Here is a 10012-nt window from a genome sequence, read left to right as displayed (position 1 = left end):
TGCTTCTTCCTCTCCCACTCCCCCTGCTTGTGTTCCCTCTCTTGCTGGCTGTCTCTATCTCTGTCGAATAAATAAATAAAATCTTTAAAAAAAAAAAAAACTTTTTTTAGAATAAGTGTTATTTATAAAAAGAACTAAATGATAAATATTAAAATATTATAATTTTTAGTAAATAGTCTTGAATCTCTTCTTTGTTTTGCAGGAAAGGTTCTTTAACCGTAATGAGCCGGAGAAACCTCACTCACAATGCTATCATATGTCTCTGTTCTAAACAAAAAGGGAGAGTGGTTGGATCATATTTATGGCAGGTCTAAATTAGAATGAAAATAAATTTTGGTCAAGTCAGCTTGTGTAGAAAGCATCTTGGTTACTCAGATTAATTAAGTTGAAACAGAGTAGAAGATGTAAGTTCCTTCTGTTCCTATGGGGTTCCTTTGTTTATCTGCCAAATTCATGAAGTCTTTACAATTTATCTACTGAAACAACGTTTGAAAAAATTTAGTGCCACAGAGAGGCCTGTTAGGGCAATGCCAAGAGCACTGATTTAGAGCCACACTTGAGTCCAAGCCATTTTTCCACTCACTCCTTCCTCTGTGGTCATCAGAAGGCCAGTTAACTTTTCTGAGCCTCAGTTCTCTCAACTACAAAGTGGGCATGATAATGGGTTATAATATGGATATTACAATAAATAATGTGAGAAAATGCTCTATTGGAGCATTTGGACTCTTGGAGGTGGTTCCTGGACCAGCAGCATCAACACCCTTTGAGAACTTACTGGAAATGACAATTCTTGGGTCTCATCCCAGATCTACTGAACCAACAATACTGAGGTGAGGGCCCAGAAACTTCTGTTGCAACAAACCCCTCAGGTGATTCTGATGGGTGTTGATATTTACGAAGCACTTCCACTCACTAGTTTAGGCAAGGACCTTAATGACCTAAGTCAGCACATCATTTTCCTTACCTGTAAATTGTGCCTACCTTATAGAATTGATGTAAAAATTTAATAAGTTAATATTTGTAAAGTGTTGAGAACAGTGCTGGGCAAGTGACAAACATAAGAGTTAAATATTATCTCATTATCCAGTCACTGCTCTAGGCCCTGGGAAGACTGAAGCAAACAAGATAGACAGAATTCCTGTTCTCATGGCAAAGATAAAGGATATGAGTAAACAAATAGGCAATGTCATTTCAAAAAGTGCTAAGAAGTGCTACAGATTTTGTAACAGTAAAGACTGAATTGGTAGTAGGGTTAAGGGAGGTTCCTTTAGTTAGGCTGTGAAGGAAAACCTCTAAGGGGTTGACATCTGAGCTGAGACCTGAATGAGGACAAAGAGGTAGCCATATCGGAATTTGGGGAAAGAGCATCCAGGAGGCCACAGAAGTGCAAAGGCTGTGGGACATGAATGTGCAGCCTTGTTTAAGGAACAGAAAAAAGGATGGTATATGGAACAACAATGGGGCAGAAAGTGGAGCGTGTCCAAAAGGTGGACAATAGATATGGTACACGAGGCCTTGTTTAGCATTTAAAGAATTTGGGTTTCACTCTCAGTGCTACTGGAAACTTTCTGGAATGTTTTAAGCAAGGGAGTGGCATGATCTGATTTTTAAAGACAATTTTAGTTGCTCTGTTGAAAATGGATTATGGAGCAGGCATAAGAGGAAGCATCGGGAAAAGTTAGGAGGCTCCTGCAGTAACACTGGCAAGAGCTGATGGAGGCTGGAAAATGAGTTGCAGTGGTAGATGTGGGGAGAGCTGATCAGAATAGAGATCCGTTTTGGAGGAAGACTCAACAGGATTTGCCAACAAACTGGTTTGGTCAGGGGAGGAAAAGAGGAAACATGGATGAGTCCAATTACTAAATCTATTAGGCCTAGTTTACAAGGAACTTTCAAATATCTAAAAATTTAGTTCTAAGACAAAAAAGAAGTACTGCAAAGAGCATTTAGGCTCAACTCTGCTACTACTTAACTGTGTGATCCTGAACATGTCTGGTTCCTCAGCATCTCAGTTCACAGTCTTTTTTTTTTTTTTTTTTAAGATTTTTTATTTATTTATTTGACAGAGATAGAGACAGCGAGTGAGAGAGGGAACACAAGCAGGGGGAACGGGAGAGGAAGAAGCAGGCTCATAGCGGAGGAGCCTGATGTGGGGCTCGATCCCATAACGCCGGGATCACGCCCTGAGCCGAAGGCAGACGCTTAACCGCTGTGCCACCCAGGCACCCCTCAGTTCACAGTCTTTGAGGCAGGATTTCAGAATATCACTAATTATGGATAAGTAAAGTGAAGTTCACTCTTCCTGAAGTCCCTAACAATACTACAAGTCAAATCCACTGACTGCTTCCCAAGCTCTTGACTTCCACATAGAATTTGATGTGTTGAACCCTTGATAACTCTGTCTTCTCTTCAGCCTTCGCAGATCCATTCTCCTTCTTAATCCTAGATTGTGCCTTCTCTGTTTCTAACCAGATTTATCTTTTCTCTTCCCAATCCTGGTATGTGCTTTTGTAGGGTTCCCTCTCTCACCTGGACTATTTCATCAGCCTTTTACCTTCTCTGTCCAATCTCCACATCGCAGTCACAGTAGTATTTCTAAAATACAATTCATCTAATTGTCTCAATCTCCTGCTTAAAATCCTTCAGTGGACTACACTATGAGGTCAAACTCCTTAGAATGGCATTCAGAGTCTTTCATAATCTGGCCCTGTGTTAGTCCACTCAGCTGCTATATCAAAATACCACACACTAGCGAGCTTATAAACAACAGACATTGCTCATATTCTGGAGGCTAGATGTCTGATATCAGGGGTTTAGCATGATCAGGTGGGGGCCTTTTCCAGGTCACACACTTCTTGCGTCCCCACATGGCGGAAGGGGTAGGGAACTCTGTGGGGACTCTTTTATGAGGGCACCAATCCCAAACATGAGTGCTCTAGCCTCGTGACCTAATTACTTCCCAAAGCACCACCTCCTAATATAATCTCCTTGGGGATTAGGACTTCCACATATAAATTTGGGGATATGTGATGGTTAATATTATGTGTTAACTTGAAGGGTAAGAGTTGCCACATAGCTAGTAAAACATTATTTCTGGATGTATCTGTGAGGGCATTTCAGAAAAAGATTACCATTTGAACCGGTGAACTGAGTAAAGCAGATGGATATAGGAGGTCACAGGCAATCTGGAGGGTCCAAATAGAACAAAAAGGTGGAGGAGGAGCTAATTTGCTTTCTCTGCTTGAGCGAATACATCCATATTCTGCCTTCAGACATTGGCATTCCTGGATCTCAGACTTTTGGACTCAGATCAGGATTTATACCACCAGATATCAAATCTACTGGTGCCATGATCTTCAACTTCTCAGTCTCCAGAACCCTGAGAAATTTCTGTGGTTTATAAACAACCAGTCTGTAACATTTTTGTACAGCAGCCTAAAGCACTAAGACATTAAATCAATCAATCAATCATTAAAAAAAAAAAAATGGAGCCACCAAGCACTCAGTTCTGGCAGAGGGTCATTGCTGGGGTAGTACTACCAGAGTCCCCACTAGGCTAATGCCCAGCAGATTCTTGGGGACCTGCCACTCCCACTACCCCAGACTAGTCAAACACTAGTGTATGATTCTAGCCTAGGAGAGCTGCATTGTGGGCTACATGCAGCAAAGCTGTGAGGGTGGGACCACCCAGATCCTTGAGGGCCCACCTCTTACCCCAGTCTGTCTAGGAGGCAGAGCACTGAGCCAAAGAGGACTGTTTTCAAGCCTTGAGATTTAGTGTTGTTTGACCTGTTAGGTTTAAGATTATCCTGGTTTGGGGGGTGCCTGGGTGGCTCAGTCAGTTAAGCAGCTGCCTTCGGCTCAGGTCATGATCCCGAGGTCCTGGGATCAAGCCCTGCATTGAGCTCCCTGCTCAGCAAGGAGCCTGCTTCTCCCTCTCCCTCTGCCTGCTGCTCCCCCTGCTTGTGCTCTCTCTGTTAAATAAATACATTCTTTAAAAAAAAAAAAAAAAAAAGATTACCTGGTTTGTTTCTCCTTTTTTCTCTTCTATTTCTCCCTTTTGGAATGGGAATGTATATCTTAACCCTATCCCACCACTGTATTTTGGAAATATGTAATATGTTTGATTTCACAGGTTCACAGCTACAGAGCACATACGGCCTTCCAAAAAACCTTGTCCCAGCCCTACAAAGCACTGCCTTCTAGCCAACACTGAAACTGAGTCTTCAAAAGACCATTCCACTGTTCTCTCAAGCCAGCTGCTTTAGGATGGAGGTAATATGTTAAGACCAGTGAATTTCATCAATATGGGCCCAACACTGCACTTCTTTTGCTATGAGTTCCTTGATATGAAGTAATGTTATGTAGAATATCATGATAGTGGAAAGGTATTCTATAAGTCCACAGATGGTAGTTTTGGCAGAAATATTGTATCCGGGGTAGGCAAGTCTGTATCCAGAGGAAGAATCTATCCCAATAAGGACAAAATGCTAACCCTTCCATAACAAAAGAGTCCAAGGTAATCAACTTGTCACCAGGTAGCTGACTGATTAGCCCAGGGAATGGTACCATGTTGAGGGATCAGCGCTGATCATGTTGCTGACACACTGGGCACTCCATGGTGGCCATAGTCAGGTTTGCCTTGGTGAATAAAAGTCCATGTTGCTGAAGCCATGCATAATCTCCATTCTTGCCACCATGACCTTTCACCTGATGAGCCCTTGGGAGATGACAGAGGTGGCTAGGGAAGAAGGCTGACTGGCATCCACAGAATGGGTCTTCCCATTCACTTAATTATTAAAATCCTCCTCTACTGGGTGCCTGGGTGGCTCAGTAGGTTAAGCATCTGCCTTCGGCTTAGGTCATGATCCCAGCATCCTGGGATGGAGTCCTACATCGGGCTCCCTGCTCAGCGGGGAGTCTCCTTCTCCCTCTGTCTCTCCCGCCCAGCTCCTGCTCTCTCTCTCTCCCACTTGTACTCTCTCTTACAAAAATAAGTAAATAAAATCCTTATAAAATAAATAAAATAAAATAAAATAAAATAAAATAAAACAAAATAAAATAAAATAAAATCCTCCTCTACTGAGGTTACCTGTTGGTGAGCATTCACATGGAATGCAAGTATCTTCATGTTTTCTGTGTAAAGAATCTATTCACATACCCCTCCCCCAAATTTCTTTGTCACCACTTTTCTAATCATGTTTCTTCCAAGTCCTTGACCATCCAGCAAACCACAGGCCACAGCCCATGAATCAGCATACAGTCACACATCTGGCCATTTCTCCTTCCACGCAAAGTGAGCAACCAGATAAATTACATAAAAGTCTGTCCATTGAGAGGATTTCCTTTCACCACTGTCCGTCAGAGATATTCCAGAAAGGGGCTGTAGTGCTATAGCTGTCCACTTTCAGATGGTGCCTACTTATCATGCAGAGCCATCTCTAAATTAGGCCTGAGTCTTTTCTTTCTCTTTCGACTGATCGTAAGGAACTCTCCACAAGACCACAGGTGCACATTGGAAAAGAAAAGCAGTGTAGTTGGGGGGGCGGGGTGGGGAGAAGGACATTTAGGCCACTTCGTGTTAACTTCCTTGTGCTTTCAGGGCCTCATCGGGTATAAACACTTCTTGGATAATGGGAGTACTGCAGTGCATACCCAACTGTATGGCTTGGTGGGCAGGATAACACCCAGTTCGTGATGGGCAGCTCAGTTTACGTGATAACTTGGTGGCCTGTGGTCAAACATTCAGTCTCTCCTAAACTCAGGAACAGGACAGGAGTTTTTTCTCAAAAAGAGAGTAACTTATCAATAGAGGACAGCAGGGCCTTGCTTCAAAAAATCCTAAAGACCTGTACTGTGATTCACCTATAGAGGCCTGCCAAAAACTCCAAACAGCATCTCTATCTGCCACTGACCCTTCAAGCACCATCGAATCTGTTGGATCATATGGCCCAAGTCGCAGAGCAGCTTGTACAACAGCCTGAACTGATTAGAGAGCCTTCTCTTGTTTGGGGCTCCACTTAAAACCAGCAGCTTTTCAGATTACTCAGTAAATGGACCAGTGTAACACACCCAAATGAGGAATGTGTTGCCTCTAAAATCTAGAGGCCCACTAGGTATTGTATTTCTTGGTTGTAGGAGGAGCCAGATGTAACAACTTATTCTTCGCCTTAGCAGGAATATCTCAACATACACCACTCCTGGTCCAAAATCTGTATTACGCAGGGTCATCCAGAGAAAAAGAACCAGTAGAATAGAAAAAGAGAGACAGAGAGAGATTAAGAGATTTATTATAGGAAATAGTTTATGTGTTTATAGAGGCCAAGATGTCCTATGATCTGCTGCCTACAACCTGGAGAACAAGGAAAGCCGGTAGTATAATTCAAACCAAGTCCAAAAGCCTAAGAATCGGGGGGTCAATGGAGTAATTCTCAGCTGAGTCCAAAAGCCAAAGACAGGAGATCAATATTTCAGCTCCAGCAGAGACACCTTATTTATCCTTCCTTCACCTTTTTTTCTCTTTAGGCTCTCTTGGATGATGCCCACCCACATTGGAGAGGGTCATCTACTTTATTCAGTTCACCAGTTCAAATATTAATCTCGTCTGGAAACACCTTCAGAGACACACCCAGAAATAAGGTTTACCAACAATCTAGGCATCCCTTAGCCCAGTCAAGTTGACACATAAAATTAACCATCATGGGTCCCTTCTCACCTTTCTATCCTCCATAAATGGAACTTCTGCAATACCAAACTATCTGCAGCTCTTGAAATAAACCATGCTATTTCTCATGGTCTTCCTTATTATATCCTGTTCCCTGCCTAGAATTCCCTGTTCCCTTATCTGTCTGGGTCTCCCTTAATTTGCTTCAAATACCAGCTCAACATCACCTGTCTGGAGGCCTCCCTAACATACATCTCTAGGCAGGGTAAAGTGGCTACTATTGCCTCCCAACAGTGCTGTGGCTATACCTTTGCTCTTCTCGATGCATTGCTGATATAATGACATGTTATCTGTGTCAGTCATGAGACTAGGGCAAGTAAGGGAAGGTGTTTTATCTCTACATCTCCAACATCCAGAACAGTACATGGTGGTGCTTAATATTCATTCATTGAATAAATATTTATTGAATGGCTTATCTCATATAATTGAATAAAACAGACCAAGAGCCCTAACCCCATGGAGCTTACATTCTAGGGGGAGGAGGGGATGTTGAGAGGACAGAGAAAATAAAAAATAAACATAGTCAATAAGGTATCTAATATCTATTTAGAAGGTGATAAGTGCTATGAAAGGTAAAGTAGAATAAAAGAAAATGAGTGCCCTGGGGAGGGGGTGGAGAATAGGCTTCAGTGCTGAATAGTAATAGGTAAGTATATTATTCATGATTACCTAGGTTATGTTGTAGTAACAAACAACCCCCAAATCTCAGTAGCTTAAAACAACAAAGGTTTATTTCTGGCTCCTGCAAAATATCCATTATAGGTTGGTGGGCATTCTGCCCATGCCATCCTCACTCAGGGATCGAGGCTAATAGAGACCCCATCATCTGAAAGGCTGACAGTTGCAAGGACACAAGAGAATGTACACAGGAGAATACACACAAGCCTTTAAAAATATCCACTTGGAAGTGACATATGTTACCTCTGCTCACATTTCTTTGGCCAGAACAAATCAAATGCTCCTGTCTAACTTCGAGAGAGAAAGGAAGTGTGATCTGCCTGGTGGTAGATGGGAGTTGGATATTGATGAATGGCAGTAATGTCTATCAGAGTGCTCTGTTGAGAGGATGAGAGATGAGAGAGTTAAACAAGTAGAAACCTATGGGAAGAATGCTCCAGATAGAAGCAGCTAGTGAGAAAGCCCTAATGCAGAGCATACCTGGAGTGTTTTAGTAATCGCAAGGAGAAGGTGGAGCTGGAGTGAAGTGCAAGAGGGACTGTACTAGGAGGTGAGATCACAGAGGTTGTGGGGAGGGTAAGGGTGAGATCACAGAGAGGGAGGCCAAGATAACTACCAACAGATCGGGCTGCCTGCTGGAAGACTAAACCACAATCAACACTGGGTTTAACTTGAACTGATTCTAGACTGAGTTCTCATCTCGAACCAGAATACCCCCCAAAAAACACAAAATTACTTTTATCATTTTAGGTGGGATGATAATCATACATGGAGAATGAGGTAAGAAAAACCGACACAATGTGCATGAAACTGTTTCAAAGATATAAAATATTATTATTTATTCATTATTTAAAATCCATTTATAGAGCACTTATTACACATTAAGCAAAATGCTCAAGATAAAAGTGAATAATAAACTGATGGATAACTACTAACCATCATTTGAGAGTTAGAGTCCAGAGCAAAATGATTTAACAAGACAATGAGCTACAATGCAATAAAATTAAAGAATGAAAACAGTGAAATAAACAAATTTACCCAGATGTCACCTAGGATGCAGAAAATTTATTTCTGTGATTTTTCCTACTTTTCCACTTCCTTTTACTATTTCCACACCATACTCTTTACATAGTACCCATTTTTGAGGAGGGTAAAGGTATAATAAATGTATTGGAAAACAATGCTCATGGCACTCACAGACTAGCTGGGGAGACATTTCTATAGATAAAGAAACTGTTTCTGACAAAATAGCAAAGACTGAGGATCAGGGTTCCCTGATTCTCTTTTTGGACTTTTGGATTCTCTTTTGGACCACTCATATCATCTATTTTTCACTTCTTTGGAACTGTCTAGTATACTGAGGTTTAATTAATCTCTTTTCCGTGATATTCTGAAATCTCCCCCAAATTAGCTATTTCTTCAATATATGCTTTAATATTAACATTAGAAATACTACAAACTTTCTAGTACATAAGTAATTAAGATCACCTGGAAGGCCAAAAAAGACAAACTTGATTACCATAGAATTTCATTCATTTTCGTAACCTTTAACAAGTACTTTGTGTGTATGTGTGTCCCCACATGAGCACAATGGTCCTCTGTAATATTGTTCTCAATCATATTGTTTCTTCCCTAAAAGTAAAGACAGAAGCATATACGCCCTAATAGGCAAACCACTTAATATGTTAGATTTCACCCTTGACTTTCCATGAATAGTGTTGAGGGTTAACCTATAGTCACGTCTTTCTTCAAATATACTGGTTTGAAATACTTGTTAACAAAAACAGTTGTAGGTAGAAGCACCCTTCTGTTAATTTGGGATGTTTTCCTAATCTGATAGTTTACACTTTCAAATGGCTCAGTTTACAACATAAATTTTCTTTTTGATCTGTATACATTAATTTCTTAAAACAGAAACTATCTACTTTCTTGGTCCTTTGGTCATAGTGCCATCTCTGGGTGGAGGTATATTCTGCTGCTCCTTGTTTAATCTCCTAATGACCATACTGCCAGTCCTTCCCTACCCCCCAAGTCAGCCTCATTCACCTGCCCTCCAACCCATACCTGTGACCATGAATCTTCATGGATAGACAAAAGAGACAGAAATATCCTCTTCAGATGGCTATGCTAAAATTCCCCAAGAGCGTGTCCTAAGTGGATCCCGATTATAACAAGACTAGATTATTGCATTATTTGTCATCTTAAGTGACACAGAGACACAAATAGAAGTACTAAATTATGCTACAGGTGATTCCAATAAATTAAAAATAATCCTATAACTTATATATATAAATTGTTAGAAGTCACAAAAATCGGTGTCTGCATTTCGAGTTTCATAAACATCTAGATCTATTATCCCTCTTTAAAGATGAGGAAACTGTGACTCACGTAACTGAGGAGACCTCCTAACTCACACTATCTACTAGACCAAAACCCTCTTAAGCAGAGCATGGGAAAGAGGAGGGTTAGGTAAGTATGGCCACGATAGCAGTGAGGGAGGGACAGAGTAATTAGGCTGCCAAGACACAAATACCACCATTTGGCTCCAGACTTCCCTACTACCATGTCGATGGAAAACAAATTTTCAAATTTAACTTACTTATAGGATTG

At 41.2% G+C, this 10012-nt stretch overlaps 1 pseudogene; it reads left to right on the top strand.

Annotated features, from left to right (window-relative positions):
• Positions 1 to 654: 654 nt before the first annotated feature.
• Positions 655 to 10012, top strand: part of LOC103672180 — a 44586-nt pseudogene continuing 35228 nt past the window's right edge.

This window comes from Ursus maritimus, unplaced genomic scaffold (genome assembly GCF_017311325.1).
Source record: "Ursus maritimus isolate PB19 unplaced genomic scaffold, ASM1731132v1 scaffold_5, whole genome shotgun sequence".
NCBI lineage: Eukaryota > Metazoa > Chordata > Mammalia > Carnivora > Ursidae > Ursus > Ursus maritimus.
The sequence above is the reverse complement of the archived record's forward strand: the minus strand, read 5'-3'. Positions and strand labels throughout refer to the sequence as shown.